This window comes from Haemaphysalis longicornis, unplaced genomic scaffold, assembly GCF_048455015.1.
Source record: "Haemaphysalis longicornis isolate Haplotype H1 unplaced genomic scaffold, Haemaphysalis longicornis Haplotype H1 scaffold_1, whole genome shotgun sequence".
In the NCBI taxonomy this organism is placed as follows: domain Eukaryota; kingdom Metazoa; phylum Arthropoda; class Arachnida; order Ixodida; family Ixodidae; genus Haemaphysalis; species Haemaphysalis longicornis.
In genome coordinates, this window is record NW_027526203.1 from 93,680,013 (window position 1) to 93,701,177 (window position 21,165).

Below are 21,165 nucleotides of genomic sequence, written 5' to 3' on the forward strand. Positions count from 1 at the left end.
ACTGCAGCCACGGGCGATCTCTTATAGGTTGGTCCGATGACGTCACAGTCGCTGAAAAACCCCAGTGCAGAACACTGAGACTGCACAGCTGTGGTTACTGGGGCAGCAGCAATGGTTGATAGCCGATGTCTTCGGTGTGGTAATCCTCTCGACACGTTGAACCCATGCATACGCCTACTTGAGTTGCGCAGGCGTATTCATCCGCTCCAAGTGCCGATTTGGCGCCGATACTTGCGACGAAAAGGCAGACCTGTGTGGTGAACAAATATTTCAGGATGAGCGACATGGTTCCGGCTGCCTCGCCGTGCCCACTGGTGAACTGCAGCCACGGGCGATCTTTTATAGGTTGGTCCGATGACGTCACAGTCGCTTGAAGACCCCAGGGCAGAACACTGAGACTGCACAGCTGTGGTTGCTGGGGCAGCAGCAATGGTTGATAGCCGATGTCATCGTTGTGGTAATCCTCTCGACACGTTGAACCCGTGCATACGCCTACTTGAGTTGCGCAGGCGTATTCATCCGCTCCAAGTGCCGGTTTGGCGCCCATACTTGCCACGAAAAGGCAGACCTGCGTGGTGAACAAATATTTCTGCATGAGCGACATGGTTCCGGCTGCCTCGCCGAGCCCACTGGTGAACTGCAGCCACGGGCGATCTCTTATAGGTTGGTCCGATGACGTCACAGTCGCTGGAAGACCCCAGTGCAGAACACTGAGACTGCACAGCTGTGGTTGCTGGGGCAGCAGCAATGGTTGATAGCCGATGTCTTCCGTGTGGCAATCCTATCGACACGTTGAACCCGTGCATACGCCTTCTTGAGTTGCGCAGGCGTATTCGTCCGCTCCAAGTGCTGGTTTGGCTCCCATACTTGTGACGAAAAGGCAGACCTGTGTGGTGAACAAATATTTCAGGATGAGCGACATGGTTCCGGCTGCCTCGCCCTGCCCACTGGTGAACTGCAGCCACGGGCGATCTTTTATAGGTTGGTCCGATGACGTCACAGTCGCTGGAAGACCCCAGTGCAGAACACTGAGACTGCACAGCTGTGGTTGCTGGGGCAGCAGCAATGGTTGATAGCCGATGTCTTAGGTGTGGCATCCTATCGACACGTTGAACCCATGCATATGCCTACTTGAGTTGCGCAGGCGTATTCATCCGCTCCAAGTGCCTGTTTGGCGCCCATACTTGCCACGAAAAGGCAGACCTGTGTGGTGAACAAATATTTCTGGATGAGCGACATGGTTCCGGCTGCCTCGCCCTGCCCACTGGTGAACTGCAGCCACGGGCGATCTTTTATAGGTTGGTCCGATGACGTCACAGTGGCTGGAAGACCCCAGTGCAGAACACTGAGACTGCACAGCTGTGGTTGCTGGGGCAGCAGCAATGGTTGATAGCCGATGTCTTCGGCGTGATAATCCTCTCGACACGTCGAACCCGTGCATACCCCTACTTGAGTTGCGCAGGAGTATTCATCCGCTCCAAGTGCCGGTTTGGCGCCGATACTTGCGACGAAAAGGCAGGCCTGTGTGGTGAACAAATATTTCTGGATGAGCGACATGGTTCCGGCTGCCTCGACGTGCCCACTGGTGAACTGCAGCCACGGGCGATCTTTTACAGGTTGGTCCGATGACGTCAGAGTCGCTGGAACACCCCATTGCAGAACACTGAGACTGCACAGCTGTGGTTACTGCGGCAGCAGCAATGGTTGATAGCCGATGTCTTCGGTGTGGTCATCCAGTCGACACGTCGAACCCGTGCATACGCCTACTTGAGTTGCGCAGGAGTATTCATCCGCTCCAAGTGCCGGTTTGGCGCCGATACTTGCGACGAAAAGGCAGACCTGTGTGGTGAACAAATATTTCAGGATGAGCGGCATGGTTCCGGCTGCCTCGCCGTGCCCACAGGTGAACTGCAGCCACGGGCGATCTCTTATAGGTTGGTCCGATGACGTCACAGTCACTGGAAAACCCCAGTGCAAAACATTGAGACTGCACAGCTGTGGTTACTGGGGCAGCAGCAATGGTTGATAGCCGATGTCTTCGGTGTGGCAATCCTCTCGACACGTTGAACCCATTCATATGCCTACTTAAGTTCGCTGGCGTATTCATCCGCTCCAAGTGCCGGTTTGGCGCCCATACTTGCGACGAAAAGGCAGACCTGTGTGGTGAACAAATATTTCTGCATGAGCGACATGGTTCCGGCTGCCTCGCCGAGCCCACTGGTGAACTGCAGCCACGGGCGATCTCTTATAGGTTGGTCCGATGACGTCACAGTCGCTGGACGACCCCAGTGCAGAACACTGAGACTGCACAGCTGTGGTTGCTGGGGCAGCAGCAATGGTTGATAGCCGATGTCTTCGGTGTGGCAATCCTCTCGACACGTTGAAAACGTGCATACGCCTACTTAAGTTCGCTGGCGTATTCATCCGCTCCAAGTGCCGGTTTGGCGCCCATACTTGCGACGAAAAGGCAGACCTGTGTGGTGAACAAATATTTCTGCATGAGCGACATGGTTCCGGCTGCCTCGCCCTGCCCACTGGTGAACTGCAGCCACGGGCGATCTCTTATAGCTTGGTCCGATGACGTCAGAGTCACTGGAACACCCCATTGCAGAACACTGAGACTGCACAGCTGTGGTTACTGCGGCAGCAGCAATGGTTGATAGCCGATGTCTTCGGTGTGGTCATCCAGTCGACACGTCGAACCCGTGCATACGCCTACTTGAGTTGCGCTGGAGTATTCATCCGCTCCAAGTGCCGGTTTGGCGCCGATACTTGCGACGAAAAGGCAGACCTGTGTGGTGAACAAATATTTCAGGATGAGCGGCATGGTTCCGGCTGCCTCGCCGTGCCCACAGGTGAACTGCAGCCACGGGCGATCTTTTATAGGTTGGTCCGATGACGTCACAGTCGCTGGAAAACCCCAGTGCAGAACACTGAGACTGCACAGCTGTGGTTACTGGGGCAGCAGCAATGGTTGATAGCCGATGTCTTCGGTGTGGTCATCCTGTCGACACGTCGAACCCGTGCATACGTCTACTTGAGTTGCGCAGGAGTATTCATCCGCTCCAAGTGCCAGTTTGGCGCCGATACGTGCGACGAAAAGGCAGGCCTGTGTGGTGAACAAATATTTCTGGATGAGCGACATGGTTCCGGCTGCCTCGCCGTGCCCACTGGTGAACTGCAGCCACGGGCGATCTTTTATAGGTTGGTCCGATGACGTCACAGTCACTGGAAGACCCCAGTGCAGAACACTGAGACTGCACAGCTGTGGTTGCTGGGGCAGCAGCAATGGTTGATAGCCGATGTCTTCGGCGTGATAATCCTATCGACACGTCTAACCCGTGCATACGCCTACTTGAGTCGCAGGAGTATTCATCCGCTCCAAGGCCGGTTTGGCGCCGATTCTTGCGACGAAAAGGCAGACCTGTGTGGTGAACAAATATTTCTGTATGAGCGACATGGTTCCGGCTGCCTCGCCGAGCCCACTGGTGAACTGCAGCCACGGGCGATCTCTTATAGGTTGGTCCGATGACGTCACAGTCGCTGAAAAACCCCAGTGCAGAACACTGAGACTGCACAGCTGTGGTTGCTGGGGCAGCAGCAATGGTTGATAGCCGATGTCTTCGGTGTGGCAATCCTCTCGACACGTTGAAAACGTGCATACGCCTACTTAAGTTCGCTGGCGTATTCATCCGCTCCAAGTGCCGGTTTGGCGCCCATACTTGCGACGAAAAGGCAGACCTGTGTGGTGAACAAATATTTCTGCATGAGCGACATGGTTCCGGCTGCCTCGCCCTGCCCACTGGTGAACTGCAGCCACGGGCGATCTCTTATAGCTTGGTCCGATGACGTCAGAGTCACTGGAACACCCCATTGCAGAACACTGAGACTGCACAGCTGTGGTTACTGCGGCAGCAGCAATGGTTGATAGCCGATGTCTTCGGTGTGGTCATCCAGTCGACACGTCGAACCCGTGCATACGCCTACTTGAGTTGCGCAGGAGTATTCATCCGCTCCAAGTGCCGGTTTGGCGCCGATACTTGCGACGAAAAGGCAGACCTGTGTGGTGAACAAATATTTCAGGATGAGCGGCATGGTTCCGGCTGCCTCGCCGTGCCCACAGGTGAACTGCAGCCACGGCCGATCTTTTATAGGTTGGTCCGATGACGTCACAGTCGCTGGAAAACCCCAGTGCAGAACACTGAGACTGCACAGCTGTGGTTACTGGGGCAGCAGCAATGGTTGATAGCCGATGTCTTCGGTGTGGTCATCCTGTCGACACGTCGAACCCGTGCATACGTCTACTTGAGTTGCGCAGGAGTATTCATCCGCTCCAAGTGCCAGTTTGGCGCCGATACGTGCGACGAAAAGGCAGGCCTGTGTGGTGAACAAATATTTCTGGATGAGCGACATGGTTCCGGCTGCCTCGCCGTGCCCACTGGTGAACTGCAGCCACGGGCGATCTTTTATAGGTTGGTCCGATGACGTCACAGTCACTGGAAGACCCCAGTGCAGAACACTGAGACTGCACAGCTGTGGTTGCTGGGGCAGCAGCAATGGTTGATAGCCGATGTCTTCGGCGTGATAATCCTATCGACACGTCTAACCCGTGCATACGCCTACTTGAGTTGCGCAGGAGTATTCATCCGCTCCAAGTGCCGGTTTGGCGCCGATTCTTGCGACGAAAAGGCAGACCTGTGTGGTGAACAAATATTTCTGTATGAGCGACATGGTTCCGGCTGCCTCGTCGTGCCCACTGGTGAACTGCAGCCACGGGCGATCTCTTATAGGTTGGTCCGATGACGTCACAGTCGCTGAAAAACCCCAGTGCAGAACACTGAGACTGCACAGCTGTGGTTACTGGGGCAGCAGCAATGGTTGATAGCCGATGTCTTCGGTGTGGTCATCCTGTCGACACGTCGAACCCGTGCATACGTCTACTTGAGTTGCGCAGGAGTATTCATCCCCTCCAAGTGCCAGTTTGGCGCCGATACGTGCGACGAAAAGGCAGGCCTGTGTGGTGAACAAATATTTCTGGATGAGCGACATAGTTCCGGCTGCCTCGCCGTGCCCACTGGTGCACTGCAGCCACGGGCGATCTTTTATAGGTTGGTCCGATGACGTCACAGTCACTGGAAGACCCCAGTGCAGAACACTGAGACTGCACAGCTGTGGTTGCTGGGGCAGCAGCAATGGTTGATAGCCGATGTCTTCGGCGTGATGATCCTATCGACACGTCTAACCCGTGCATACGCCTACTTGAGTTGCGCAGGAGTATTCATCCGCTCCAAGTGCCGGTTTGGCGCCGATTCTTGCGACGAAAAGGCAGACCTGTGTGGTGAACAAATATTTCTGTATGAGCGACATGGTTCCGGCTGCCTCGTCGTGCCCACTGGTGAACTGCAGCCACGGGCGATCTCTTATAGGTTGGTCCGATGACGTCACAGTCGCTGAAAAACCCCAGTGCAGAACACTGAGACTGCACAGCTGTGGTTACTGGGGCAGCAGCAATGGTTGATAGCCGATGTCTTCGGTGTGGTAATCCTCTCGACACGTTGAACCCATGCATACGCCTACTTGAGTTGCGCAGGCGTATTCATCCGCTCCAAGTGCCGATTTGGCGCCGATACTTGCGACGAAAAGGCAGACCTGTGTGGTGAACAAATATTTCAGGATGAGCGACATGGTTCCGGCTGCCTCGCCGTGCCCACTGGTGAACTGCAGCCACGGGCGATCTTTTATAGGTTGGTCCGATGACGTCACAGTCGCTTGAAGACTCCAGGGAAGAACACTAAGACTGCACAGCTGTGGTTGCTGGGGCAGCAGCAATGGTTGATAGCCGATGTCTTCGTTGTGGTAATCCTCTCGACACGTTGAACCCGTGCATACGCCTACTTGAGTTGCGCAGGCGTATTCATCCGCTCCAAGTGCCGGTTTGGCGCCCATACTTGCCACGAAAAGGCAGACCTGTGTGGTGAACAAATATTTCTGCATGAGCGACATGGTTCCGGCTGCCTCGCCGAGCCCACTGGTGAACTGCAGCCACGGGCGATCTCTTATAGGTTGGTCCGATGACGTCACAGTCGCTGGAAGACCCCAGTGCAGAACACTGAGACTGCACAGCTGTGGTTGCTGGGGCAGCAGCAATGGTTGATAGCCGATGTCTTCGGCGTGATAATCCTATCGACACGTCTAACCCGTGCATACGCCTACTTGAGTTGCGCAGGAGTATTCATCCGCTCCAAGTGCCGGTTTGGCGCCGATTCTTGCGACGAAAAGGCAGACCTGTGTGGTGAACAAATATTTCTGTATGAGCGACATGGTTCCGGCTGCCTCGTCGTGCCCACTGGTGAACTGCAGCCACGGGCGATCTCTTATAGGTTGGTCCGATGACGTCACAGTCGCTGAAAAACCCCAGTGCAGAACACTGAGACTGCACAGCTGTGGTTACTGGGGCAGCAGCAATGGTTGATAGCCGATGTCTTCGGTGTGGTAATCCTCTCGACACGTTGAACCCATGCATACGCCTACTTGAGTTGCGCAGGCGTATTCATCCGCTCCAAGTGCCGATTTGGCGCCGATACTTGCGACGAAAAGGCAGACCTGTGTGGTGAACAAATATTTCAGGATGAGCGACATGGTTCCGGCTGCCTCGCCGTGCCCACTGGTGAACTGCAGCCACGGGCGATCTTTTATAGGTTGGTCCGATGACGTCACAGTCGCTTGAAGACCCCAGGGCAGAACACTGAGACTGCACAGCTGTGGTTGCTGGGGCAGCAGCAATGGTTGATAGCCGATGTCATCGTTGTGGTAATCCTCTCGACACGTTGAACCCGTGCATACGCCTACTTGAGTTGCGCAGGCGTATTCATCCGCTCCAAGTGCCGGTTTGGCGCCCATACTTGCCACGAAAAGGCAGACCTGTGTGGTGAACAAATATTTCTGCATGAGCGACATGGTTCCGGCTGCCTCGCCGAGCCCACTGGTGAACTGCAGCCACGGGCGATCTCTTATAGGTTGGTCCGATGACGTCACAGTCGCTGGAAGACCCCAGTGCAGAACACTGAGACTGCACAGCTGTGGTTGCTGGGGCAGCAGCAATGGTTGATAGCCGATGTCTTCCGTGTGGCAATCCTATCGACACGTTGAACCCGTGCATACGCCTTCTTGAGTTGCGCAGGCGTATTCGTCCGCTCCAAGTGCTGGTTTGGCTCCCATACTTGTGACGAAAAGGCAGACCTGTGTGGTGAACAAATATTTCAGGATGAGCGACATGGTTCCGGCTGCCTCGCCCTGCCCACTGGTGAACTGCAGCCACGGGCGATCTTTTATAGGTTGGTCCGATGACGTCACAGTCGCTGGAAGACCCCAGTGCAGAACACTGAGACTGCACAGCTGTGGTTGCTGGGGCAGCAGCAATGGTTGATAGCCGATGTCTTCCGTGTGGCAATCCTATCGACACGTTGAACCCGTGCATACGCATTCTTGAGTTGCGCAGGCGTATTCGTCCGCTCCAAGTGCTGGTTTGGCGCCCATACTTGCGACGAAAAGGCAGACCTGTGTGGTGAACAAATATTTCTGCATGAGCGACATGGTTCCGGCTGCCTCGCCCTGCCCACTGGTGAACTGCAGCCACGGGCGATCTCTTATAGCTTGGTCCGATGACGTCACAGTCGCTGGAAAACCCCAGTGCAGAACACTGAGACTGCACAGCTGTGGTTACTGGGGCAGCAGCAATGGTTGATAGCCGATGTCTTCGGTGTGGTCATCCTGTCGACACGTCGAACCCGTGCATACGTCTACTTGAGTTGCGCAGGAGTATTCATCCGCTCCAAGTGCCAGTTTGGCGCCGATACGTGCGACGAAAAGGCAGGCCTGTGTGGTGAACAAATATTTCTGGATGAGCGACATGGTTCCGGCTGCCTCGCCGTGCCCACTGGTGCACTGCAGCCACGGGCGATCTTTTATAGGTTGGTCCGATGACGTCACAGTCACTGGAAGACCCCAGTGCAGAACACTGAGACTGCACAGCTGTGGTTGCTGGGGCAGCAGCAATGGTTGATAGCCGATGTCTTCGGCGTGATGATCCTATCGACACGTCTAACCCGTGCATACGCCTACTTGAGTTGCGCAGGAGTATTCATCCGCTCCAAGTGCCGGTTTGGCGCCGATTCTTGCGACGAAAAGGCAGACCTGTGTGGTGAACAAATATTTCTGTATGAGCGACATGGTTCCAGCTGCCTCGTCGTGCCCACTGGTGAACTGCAGCCACGGGCGATCTCTTATAGGTTGGTCCGATGACGTCACAGTCGCTGAAAAACCCCAGTGCAGAACACTGAGACTGCACAGCTGTGGTTACTGGGGCAGCAGCAATGGTTGATAGCCGATGTCTTCGGTGTGGTAATCCTCTCGACACGTTGAACCCATGCATACGCCTACTTGAGTTGCGCAGGCGTATTCATCCGCTCCAAGTGCCGATTTGGCGCCGATACTTGCGACGAAAAGGCAGACCTGTGTGGTGAACAAATATTTCAGGATGAGCGACATGGTTCCGGCTGCCTCGCCGTGCCCACTGGTGAACTGCAGCCACGGGCGATCTTTTATAGGTTGGTCCGATGACGTCACAGTCGCTTGAAGACTCCAGGGCAGAACACTAAGACTGCACAGCTGTGGTTGCTGGGGCAGCAGCAATGGTTGATAGCCGATGTCTTCGTTGTGGTAATCCTCTCGACACGTTGAACCCGTGCATACGCCTACTTGAGTTGCGCAGGCGTATTCATCCGCTCCAAGTGCCGGTTTGGCGCCCATACTTGCCACGAAAAGGCAGACCTGTGTGGTGAACAAATATTTCTGCATGAGCGACATGGTTCCGGCTGCCTCGCCGAGCCCACTGGTGAACTGCAGCCACGGGCGATCTCTTATAGGTTGGTCCGATGACGTCACAGTCGCTGGAAGACCCCAGTGCAGAACACTGAGACTTCACAGCTGTGGTTGCTGGGGCAGCAGCAATGGTTGATAGCCGATGTCTTCGGCGTGATAATCCTATCGACACGTCTAACCCGTGCATACGCCTACTTGAGTTGCGCAGGAGTATTCATCCGCTCCAAGTGCCGGTTTGGCGCCGATTCTTGCGACGAAAAGGCAGACCTGTGTGGTGAACAAATATTTCTGTATGAGCGACATGGTTCCGGCTGCCTCGTCGTGCCCACTGGTGAACTGCAGCCACGGGCGATCTCTTATAGGTTGGTCCGATGACGTCACAGTCGCTGAAAAACCCCAGTGCAGAACACTGAGACTGCACAGCTGTGGTTACTGGGGCAGCAGCAATGGTTGATAGCCGATGTCTTCGGTGTGGTAATCCTCTCGACACGTTGAACCCATGCATACGCCTACTTGAGTTGCGCAGGCGTATTCATCCGCTCCAAGTGCCGATTTGGCGCCGATACTTGCGACGAAAAGGCAGACCTGTGTGGTGAACAAATATTTCAGGATGAGCGACATGGTTCCGGCTGCCTCGCCGTGCCCACTGGTGAACTGCAGCACCGGGCGATCTTTTATAGGTTGGTCCGATGACGTCACAGTCGCTTGAAGACCCCAGGGCAGAACACTGAGACTGCACAGCTGTGGTTGCTGGGGCAGCAGCAATGGTTGATAGCCGATGTCATCGTTGTGGTAATCCTCTCGACACGTTGAACCCGTGCATACGCCTACTTGAGTTGCGCAGGCGTATTCATCCGCTCCAAGTGCCGGTTTGGTGCCCATACTTGCCACGAAAAGGCAGACCTGTGTGGTGAACAAATATTTCTGCATGAGCGACATGGTTCCGGCTGCCTCGCCGAGCCCACTGGGGAACTGCAGCCACGGGCGATCTCTTATAGGTTGGTCCGATGACGTCACAGTCGCTGGAAGACCCCAGTGCAGAACACTGAGACTGCACAGCTGTGGTTGCTGGGGCAGCAGCAATGGTTGATAGCCGATGTCTTCCGTGTGGCAATCCTATCGACACGTTGAACCCGTGCATACGCCTTCTTGAGTTGCGCAGGCGTATTCGTCCGCTCCAAGTGCTGGTTTGGCTCCCATACTTGTGACGAAAAGGCAGACCTGTGTGGTGAACAAATATTTCAGGATGAGCGACATGGTTCCGGCTGCCTCGCCCTGCCCACTGGTGAACTGCAGCCACGGGCGATCTTTTATAGGTTGGTCCGATGACGTCACAGTCGCTGGAAGACCCCAGTGCAGAACACTGAGACTGCACAGCTGTGGTTGCTGGGGCAGCAGCAATGGTTGATAGCCGATGTCTTCCGTGTGGCAATCCTATCGACACGTTGAACCCGTGCATACGCATTCTTGAGTTGCGCAGGCGTATTCGTCCGCTCCAAGTGCTGGTTTGGCTCCCATACTTGTGACGAAAAGGCAGACCTGTGTGGTGAACAAATATTTCAGGATGAGCGACATGGTTCCGGCTGCCTCGCCCTGCCCACTGGTGAACTGCAGCCACGGGCGATCTTTTATAGGTTGGTCCGATGACGTCACAGTCGCTGGAAGACCCCAGTGCAGAACACTGAGACTGCACAGCTGTGGTTGCTGGGGCAGCAGCAATGGTTGATAGCCGATGTCTTAGGTGTGGCATCCTATCGACACGTTGAACCCATGCATATGCCTACTTGAGTTGCGCAGGCGTATTCATCCGCTCCAAGTGCCTGTTTGGCGCCCATACTTGCCACGAAAAGGCAGACCTGTGTGGTGAACAAATATTTCTGGATGAGCGACATGGTTCCGGCTGCCTCGCCCTGCCCACTGGTGAACTGCAGCCACGGGCGATCTTTTATAGGTTGGTCCGATGACGTCACAGTGGCTGGAAGACCCCAGTGCAGAACACTGAGACTGCACAGCTGTGGTTGCTGGGGCAGCAGCAATGGTTGATAGCCGATGTCTTCGGCGTGATAATCCTCTCGACACGTCGAACCCGTGCATACCCCTACTTGAGTTGCGCAGGAGTATTCATCCGCTCCAAGTGCCGGTTTGGCGCCGATACTTGCGACGAAAAGGCAGGCCTGTGTGGTGAACAAATATTTCTGGATGAGCGACATGGTTCCGGCTGCCTCGACGTGCCCACTGGTGAACTGCAGCCACGGGCGATCTTTTACAGGTTGGTCCGATGACGTCAGAGTCGCTGGAACACCCCATTGCAGAACACTGAGACTGCACAGCTGTGGTTACTGCGGCAGCAGCAATGGTTGATAGCCGATGTCTTCGGTGTGGTCATCCAGTCGACACGTCGAACCCGTGCATACGCCTACTTGAGTTGCGCAGGAGTATTCATCCGCTCCAAGTGCCGGTTTGGCGCCGATACTTGCGACGAAAAGGCAGACCTGTGTGGTGAACAAATATTTCAGGATGAGCGGCATGGTTCCGGCTGCCTCGCCGTGCCCACAGGTGAACTGCAGCCACGGGCGATCTCTTATAGGTTGGTCCGATGACGTCACAGTCACTGGAAAACCCCAGTGCAAAACATTGAGACTGCACAGCTGTGGTTACTGGGGCAGCAGCAATGGTTGATAGCCGATGTCTTCGGTGTGGCAATCCTCTCGACACGTTGAACCCATTCATATGCCTACTTAAGTTCGCTGGCGTATTCATCCGCTCCAAGTGCCGGTTTGGCGCCCATACTTGCGACGAAAAGGCAGACCTGTGTGGTGAACAAATATTTCTGCATGAGCGACATGGTTCCGGCTGCCTCGCCGAGCCCACTGGTGAACTGCAGCCACGGGCGATCTCTTATAGGTTGGTCCGATGACGTCACAGTCGCTGGACGACCCCAGTGCAGAACACTGAGACTGCACAGCTGTGGTTGCTGGGGCAGCAGCAATGGTTGATAGCCGATGTCTTCGGTGTGGCAATCCTCTCGACACGTTGAAAACGTGCATACGCCTACTTAAGTTCGCTGGCGTATTCATCCGCTCCAAGTGCCGGTTTGGCGCCCATACTTGCGACGAAAAGGCAGACCTGTGTGGTGAACAAATATTTCTGCATGAGCGACATGGTTCCGGCTGCCTCGCCCTGCCCACTGGTGAACTGCAGCCACGGGCGATCTCTTATAGCTTGGTCCGATGACGTCAGAGTCACTGGAACACCCCATTGCAGAACACTGAGACTGCACAGCTGTGGTTACTGCGGCAGCAGCAATGGTTGATAGCCGATGTCTTCGGTGTGGTCATCCAGTCGACACGTCGAACCCGTGCATACGCCTACTTGAGTTGCGCAGGAGTATTCATCCGCTCCAAGTGCCGGTTTGGCGCCGATACTTGCGACGAAAAGGCAGACCTGTGTGGTGAACAAATATTTCAGGATGAGCGGCATGGTTCCGGCTGCCTCGCCGTGCCCACAGGTGAACTGCAGCCACGGGCGATCTTTTATAGGTTGGTCCGATGACGTCACAGTCGCTGGAAAACCCCAGTGCAGAACACTGAGACTGCACAGCTGTGGTTACTGGGGCAGCAGCAATGGTTGATAGCCGATGTCTTCGGTGTGGTCATCCTGTCGACACGTCGAACCCGTGCATACGTCTACTTGAGTTGCGCAGGAGTATTCATCCGCTCCAAGTGCCAGTTTGGCGCCGATACGTGCGACGAAAAGGCAGGCCTGTGTGGTGAACAAATATTTCTGGATGAGCGACATGGTTCCGGCTGCCTCGCCGTGCCCACTGGTGAACTGCAGCCACGGGCGATCTTTTATAGGTTGGTCCGATGACGTCACAGTCACTGGAAGACCCCAGTGCAGAACACTGAGACTGCACAGCTGTGGTTGCTGGGGCAGCAGCAATGGTTGATAGCCGATGTCTTCGGCGTGATAATCCTATCGACACGTCTAACCCGTGCATACGCCTACTTGAGTTGCGCAGGAGTATTCATCCGCTCCAAGTGCCGGTTTGGCGCCGATTCTTGCGACGAAAAGGCAGACCTGTGTGGTGAACAAATATTTCTGTATGAGCGACATGGTTCCGGCTGCCTCGTCGTGCCCACTGGTGAACTGCAGCCACGGGCGATCTCTTATAGGTTGGTCCGATGACGTCACAGTCGCTGAAAAACCCCAGTGCAGAACACTGAGACTGCACAGCTGTGGTTACTGGGGCAGCAGCAATGGTTGATAGCCGATGTCTTCGGTGTGGTAATCCTCTCGACACGTTGAACCCGTGCATACGCCTACTTGAGTTGCGCAGGCGTATTCATCCGCTCCAAGTGCCGATTTGGCGCCGATACTTGCGACGAAAAGGCAGACCTGTGTGGTGAACAAATATTTCAGAATGAGCGACATGGTTCCGGCTGCCTCGCCGTGCCCACTGGTGAACTGAAGCCACGGGCGATCTTTTATAGGTTGGTCCGATGACGTCACAGTCGCTTGAAGACTCCAGGGCAGAACACTAAGACTGCACAGCTGTGGTTGCTGGGGCAGCAGCAATGGTTGATAGCCGATGTCTTCGTTGTGGTAATCCTCTCGACACGTTGAACCCGTGCATACGCCAACTTGAGTTGCGCAGGCGTATTCATCCGCTCCAAGTGCCGGTTTGGCGCCCATACTTGCCACGAAAAGGCAGACCTGTGTGGTGAACAAATATTTCTGCATGAGCGACATGGTTCCGGCTGCCTCGCCGAGCCCACTGGTGAACTGCAGCCACGGGCGATCTCTTATAGGTTGGTCCGATGACGTCACAGTCGCTGGAAGACCCCAGTGCAGAACACTGAGACTGCACAGCTGTGGTTGCTGGGGCAGCAGCAATGGTTGATAGCCGATGTCTTCCGTGTGGCAATCCTATCGACACGTTGAACCCGTGCATACGCCTTCTTGAGTTGCGCAGGCGTATTCGTCCGCTCCAAGTGCTGGTTTGGCTCCCATACTTGTGACGAAAAGGCAGACCTGTGTGGTGAACAAATATTTCAGGATGAGCGACATGGTTCCGGCTGCCTCGCCCTGCCCACTGGTGAACTGCAGCCACGGGCGATCTTTTATAGGTTGGTCCGATGACGTCACAGTCGCTGGAAGACCCCAGTACAGAACACTGAGACTGCACAGCTGTGGTTACTGCAATAGCAGCAATGGTTGATAGCCGATGTCTTCGGTGTGGTAATCCTCTCGACACGTCGAACCCGTGCATACGCTTTCTTGAGTTGCGCAGGAGCATTAATCCGCTCCAAGTGCCGGTTTGGCGCCGATACTTGCGTCGAAAAGGCAGGCCTGTGTGGTGAACAAATATTTCAGGATGAGCGACATGGTTCCGGCTGCCTCGCCCTGCCCACTGGTGAACTGCAGCCACGGGCGATCTCTTATAGGTTGGTCCGATGACGTCACAGTCGCTGGAAGACCCCAGTGCAGAACACTGAGACTGCACAGCTGTGGTTGCTGGGGCAGCAGCAATGGTTGATAGCCGATGTCTTAGGTGTGGCATCCTATCGACACGTTGAACCCATGCATATGCCTACTTGAGTTGCGCAGGCGTATTCATCCGCTCCAAGTGCCGGTTTGGCGCCCATACTTGCCACGAAAAGGCAGACCTGTGTGGTGAACAAATATTTCTGGATGAGCGACATGGTTCCGGCTGCCTCGCCCTGCCCACTGGTGAACTGCAGCCACGGGCGATCTTTTATAGGTTGGTCCGATGACGTCACAGTGGCTGGAAGACCCCAGTGCAGAACACTGAGACTGCACAGCTGTGGTTGCTGGGGCAGCAGCAATGGTTGATAGCCGATGTCTTCGGCGTGATAATCCTCTCGACACGTCGAACCCGTGCATACCCCTACTTGAGTTGCGCAGGAGTGTTCATCCGCTCCAAGTGCCGGTTTGGCGCCGATACTTGCGACGAAAAGGCAGGCCTGTGTGGTGAACAAATATTTCTGGATGAGCGACATGTTTCCGGCTGCCTCGACGTGCCCACTGGTGAACTGCAGCCACGGGCGATCTTTTACAGGTTGGTCCGATGACGTCAGAGTCGCTGGAACACCCCATTGCAGAACACTGAGACTGCACAGCTGTGGTTACTGCGGCAGCAGCAATGGTTGATAGCCGATGTCTTCGGTGTGGTCATCCAGTCGACACGTCGAACCCGTGCATACGCCTACTTGAGTTGCGCAGGAGTATTCATCCGCTCCAAGTGCCGGTTTGGCGCCGATACTTGCGACGAAAAGGCAGACCTGTGTGGTGAACAAATATTTCAGGATGAGCGGCATGGTTCCGGCTGCCTCGCCGTGCCCACAGGTGAACTGCATCCACGGGCGATCTCTTATAGGTTGGTTTGATGACGTCACAGTCGCTGGAAAACCCCAGTGCAGAACACTGAGACTGCACAGCTGTGGTTACTGGGGCAGCAGCAATGGTTGATAGCCGATGTCTTCGGTGTGGCAATCCTCTCGACACGTTGAACCCATGCATATGCCTACTTAAGTTCGCTGGCGTATTCATCCGCTCCAAGTGCCGGTTTGGCGCCCATACTTGCGACGAAAAGGCAGACCTGTGTGGTGAACAAATATTTCTGCATGAGCGACATGGTTCCGGCTGCCTCGCCGAGCCCACTGGTGAACTGCAGCCACGGGCGATCTCTTATAGGTTGGTCCGATGACGTCACAGTCGCTGGACGACCCCAGTGCAGAACACTGAGACTGCACAGCTGTGGTTGCTGGGGCAGCAGCAATGGTTGATAGCCGATGTCTTAGGTGTGGCATCCTATCGACACGTTGAACCCATGCATATGCCTACTTGAGTTGCGCAGGCGTATTCGTCCGCTCCAAGTGCCGGTTTGGCGCCCATACTTGCGACGAAAAGGCAGACCTGTGTGGTGAACAAATATTTCTGGATGAGCGACATGGTTCCGGCTGCCTCGCCATGCCCACTGGTGAACTGCAGCCACGGGCGATCTCTTATAGGTTGGTCCGATGACGTCACAGTCGCTGGAAGACCCCAGTGCACAACACTGAGACTGCACAGCAGTGGTTGCTGGGGCAGCAGCAATGGTTGATAGCCGATGTCTTCTGTGTGGCAATCCTATCAACACGTTGAACGCGTGCATACGCCTACATGAGTTGCGCAGGCGTATTCATCCGCTCCAAGTGCCGGTTTGGCACCCATACTTGCGACGAAAAGGCAGACCTGTGTGGTGAACAAATATTTCTGCATGAGCGACATGGTTCCGGCTGCCTCGCCCTGCCCACTGGTGAACTGCAGCCACGGGCGATCTCTTATAGCTTGGTCCGATGACGTCACAGTCGCTGGAAGACCCCAGTGCAGAACACTGAGACTGCACAGCTGTGGTTACTGGGGCAGCAGCAATGGTTGATAGCCGATGTCTTCGGTGTGGTAATCGTCTCGACACGTCGAACCCGTGCTTACGCCTACTTGAGTTGCGCAGGAGTATTCATCCGCTCTAAGTGCCGGTTTGGCGCCGATACTTGCGACGAAAAGGCAGGCCTGGGTGGTGAACAAATATTTCTGGATGAGCGACATGGTTCCGGCTGCCTCGCTGTGCCCACTGGTGAACTGCAGCCACGGGCGATCTTTTATAGGTTGGTCCAATGACGTCACAGTCGCTGGAAGACCCCAGTACAGAACACTGAGACTGCACAGCTGTGGTTACTGCAATAGCAGCAATGGTTGATAGCCCATGTCTTCTGCGTGATAATCCTCTCGACACGTCGAACCCGTGCATACGCCTACTTGAGTTGCGCAGGAGTTTTCATCCGCTCCAAGTGCCGGTTTGGCGCCGATACTTGCGACGAAAAGGCAGGCCTGTGTGGTGAACAAATATTTCTGGATGATCGACATGGTTCCGGCTGCCTCGACGTGCCCACTGGTGAACTGCAGCCACGGGCGATCTTTTATAGATTGGTCCGATGACGTCAGAGTCGCTGGAAGACCCCATTGCAGAACACTGAGACTGCACAGCTGTGGTTACTGCGGCAGCAGCAATGGTTGATAGCCGATGTCTTCGGTGTGGTCATCCTGTCGACACGTCGAACCCGTGCATACGCTTTCTTGAGTTGCGAAGTAGTATTAATCCGCTCCAAGTGCCGGTTTGGCGCCGATACTTGCGTCGAAAAGGCAGGCCTGTGTGGTGAACAAATATTTCTGGATGAGCGACATCGTTCCGGCTGCCTCGCCGTGCCCACTGGTGAACTGCAGCCACGGGCGATCTCTTATAGGTTGGTCCGATGACGTCACAGTCGCTGGAAAACCACATTGCAGAACACTGAGACTGCACAGCTGTGGTTGCTGGGGCAGCAGCAATGGTTGATAGCCGATGTCTTCGGTGTGGTCATCCTGTCGACACGTCGAACCCGTGCATACGCCTACTTGAGTTGCGCAGGAGTATTCATCCGCTCTAAGTGCCGGTTTGGCGCCCATACTTGCGACGAAAAGGCAGACCTGTGTGGTGAACAAATATTTCTGGATGAGCGACATGGTTCCGGCTGCCTCGCCATGCCCACTGGTGAACTGCAGCCACGGGCGATCTTTTATTGGTTGGTCCAGTGACGTCACAGTCGCTGGAAGACCCCAGTACAGAACACTGAGACTGCACAGCTGTGGTTACTGCAATAGCAGCAATGGTTGATAGCCGATGTCTTCGGTGTGGTAATCCTCTCGACACGTCGAACCCGTGCATACGTCTACTTAAGTTCGCTGGCGTATTCATCCGCTCCAAGTGCCGATTTGGCGCCGATACTTGCGACGAAAAGCCAGACCTCTGTGGTGAACAAATATTTCAGGATGAGCGACATGGTTCCGGCTGCCTCGCCCTGCCCACTGGTGAACTGCAGCCACGGGCGATCTCTTATAGCTTGGTCCGATGACGTCACAGTCGCTGGAAGACCCCAGTGCAGAACACTGAGACTGCACAGCTGTGGTTACTGGGGCAGCAGCAGTGGTTGATAGCCGATGTCTTCGATGTGGTAATCCTCTCGACACGTTGAACCCGTGCATACGCCTACTTGAGTTGCGCAGCGGTATTCATCCACTCCAAGTGCCGGTTTGGCGCCCATACTTGCCCCGAAAAGGCAGACCTGTGTGGTGAACAAATATTTCTGCATGAGCGACATGGTTTCGGCTGCCTCGCCGAGCCCACTGGTGAACTGCAGCCACGGGCGATCTCTTATAGGTTGGTCCGATGACGTCACAGTCGCTGGAAGACCCCAGTGCAGAACACTGAGACTGCACAGCTGTGGTTGCTGGGGCAGCAGCAATGGTTGATAGCCGATGTCTTCGGTGTGGCAATCCTATCGACACGTTGAACCCGTGCATACGCCTTCTTGAGTTGCGCAGGCGTATTCATCCGCTCCAACTGCTGGTTTGGCTCCCATACTTGTGACGAAAAGGCAGACCTGTGTGGTGAACAAATATTTCAGGATGAGCGACATGGTTCCGGCTGCCTCGCCCTGCCCACTGTTGAACTGCAGCCGCGGGCGATCTTTTATAGGTTGGTCCGATGACGTCACAGTCGCTGGAAGACCCCAGTGCAGAACACTGAGACTGCACAGCTGTGGTTGCTGGTGCAGCAGCAATGGTTGATAGCCGATGTCTTCGGTGTGGCATCCTATCGACACGTTGAACCCATGCATATGCCTACTTGAGTTGCGCAGGCGTATTCATCCGCTCCAAGTGCCGGTTTGGCGCCCATACTTGCCACGAAAAGGCAGACCTGTGTGGTGAACAAATATTTCTGCATGAGCGACATGGTTCCGGCTGCCTCGCCGAGCCCACTGGTGAACTGCAGCCACGGGCGATCTCTTATAGGTTGGTCCGATGACGTCACAGTCGCTGGACGACCCCAGTTCAGAACACAGAGCCTGCACAGCTGTGGTTGCTGGAGCAGCAGCAATGGTTGATAGCCGATGTCTTCGGTGTGGCATCCTATCGACACGTTGAACCCATGCATATGCCTACTTGAGTTGCGCAGGCGTATTCATCCGCTCCAAGTGCCGGTTTGGCGCCCATACTTGCGACGAAAAGGCAAACCTGTGTGGTGAACAAATATTTCTGGATGAGCGACATGGTTCCGGCTGTCTCGCCGAGCCCCCTGGTGAACTGCAGCCACGGGCGATCTCTTATACGTTGGTCCGATGACGTCACAGTCGCTGAAGACCCCAGTGCAGAACACTGAGACTGCACAGCTGTGGTTGCTGGGGCAGCAGCAATGGTTGATAGCCGATGTCTTCGGTGTGGTAATCCTCTCGACACGTTGAACCCGTGCATACGCCTACTTGAGTTGCTCAGGCGTATTCATCCGCTCCAAGTGCTGGTTTGGCTCCCATACTTGTGACGAAAAGGCAGACCTGTGTGGTGAACAAATATTTCAGGATGAGCGACATGGTTTCGGCTGCCTCGCCGAGCCCAATGGTGAACTGCAGCCACGGGCGATCTCTTATAGGTTGGTCCGATGACGTCACTGTCGCTGGAAGACCCCAGTGCAGAACACTGAGACTGCACAGCTGTGGTTGCTGGGGCAGCAGCAATGGTTGATAGCCGATGTCTTCGGTGTGGCAATCCTATCGACACGTTGAACCCGTGCATACGCCTTCTTGAGTTGCGCAGGCGTATTCATCCGCTCCAAGTGCTGGTTTGGCTCCCATACTTGTGACGAAAAGGCAGACCTGTGTGGTGAACAAATATTTCAGGATGAGCGACATGGTTTCGGCTGCCTCGCCGAGCCCACTGGTGAACTGCAGCCACGGGCGATCTCTTATAGTTTGGTCCGATGACGTCACAGTCGCTGGAAGACCCCAGTGCAGAACACTGAGACTGCACAGCTGTGGTTGCTGGGGCAGCACCAATGGTTGATAGCCGATGTCTTCGGTGTGGCATCCTATCGACACGTTGAACCCATGCATATGCCTACTTGAGTTGCGCAGGCGTATTCATCCGCTCCAAGTGCCGGTTTGGCGCCCATACTTGCCACGAAAAGGCAGACCTGTGTGGTGAACAAATATTTCTGCATGAGCGACATGGTTCCGGCTGCCTCGCCGAGCCCACTGGTGAACTGCAGCCACGGGCGATCTCTTATAGGTTGGTCCGATGACGTCACAGTCGCTGGACGACCCCAGTTCAGAACACTGAGACTGCACAGCTGTGGTTGCTGGTACAGCAGCAATGGTTGATAGCCGATGTCTTCGGTGTGGCAATCCTATCGACACGTTGAACCCGTGCATACGCCTACACGAGTTGCGCAGGCGTATTCATCCGCTCCAAGTGCCGGTTTGGCGCCCATACTTGCGACGAAAAGGCAGACCTGTGTGGTGAACAAATATTTCTGGATGAGCGACATGGTTCCGGCTGCCTCGCCGAGCCCACTGGTGAACTGCAGCCACGGGCGATCTCTTATAGGTTGGTCCGATGACGTCACAGTCGCTGGAAGACCCCAGTGCAGAACAATGAGACTGCACAGCTGTGGTTACTGGGGCAGCAGCAATGGTTGATAGCCGATGTCTTCGGTGTGGTAATCCTCTCGACACGTCGAACCCGTGCATACGCCTACTTGAGTTGCGCAGGCGTATTCATCCGCTCCAAGTGCCGGTTTGGCGCCCATACTTGCGACGAAAAGGCAAACCTGTGTGGTGAACAAATATTTCTGGATGAGCGACATGGTTCCGGCTGCCTCGCCGAGCCCCCTGGTGAACTGCAGCCACGGGCGATCTCTTATACGTTGGTCCGATGACGTCACAGTCGCTGGAAGACCCCAGTGCAGAACACTGAGACTGCACAGCTGTGGTTGCTGGGGCAGCAGCAATGGTTGATAGCCGATGTCTTCGGTGTGGTAATCCTCTCGACACGTTGAACCCGTGCATACTCCTACTTGAGTTGCTCAGGCGCATTCATCCGCTCCATATGCCGGTTTGGCGCCGATACTTCCGACGAAAAGGCAGACCTGTGTGGTGAACAAATATTTCTGGATGAGCGACATTGTTCCGGCTGCCTCGCCATGCCCACTGGTGAACTGCAGCCACGGGCGATCTCTTATAGGTTGGTCCGATGACGTCACAGTCGCTGGAAGACCCCAGTGCAGAACACTGAGACTGCACAGCTGTGGTTGCTGGGGCAGCAGCAATGGTTGATAGCCGATGTCTTCGGTGTGGCAATCCTATCGACACGTTGAACCCGTGCATACGCCTTCTTGAGTTGCGCAGGCGT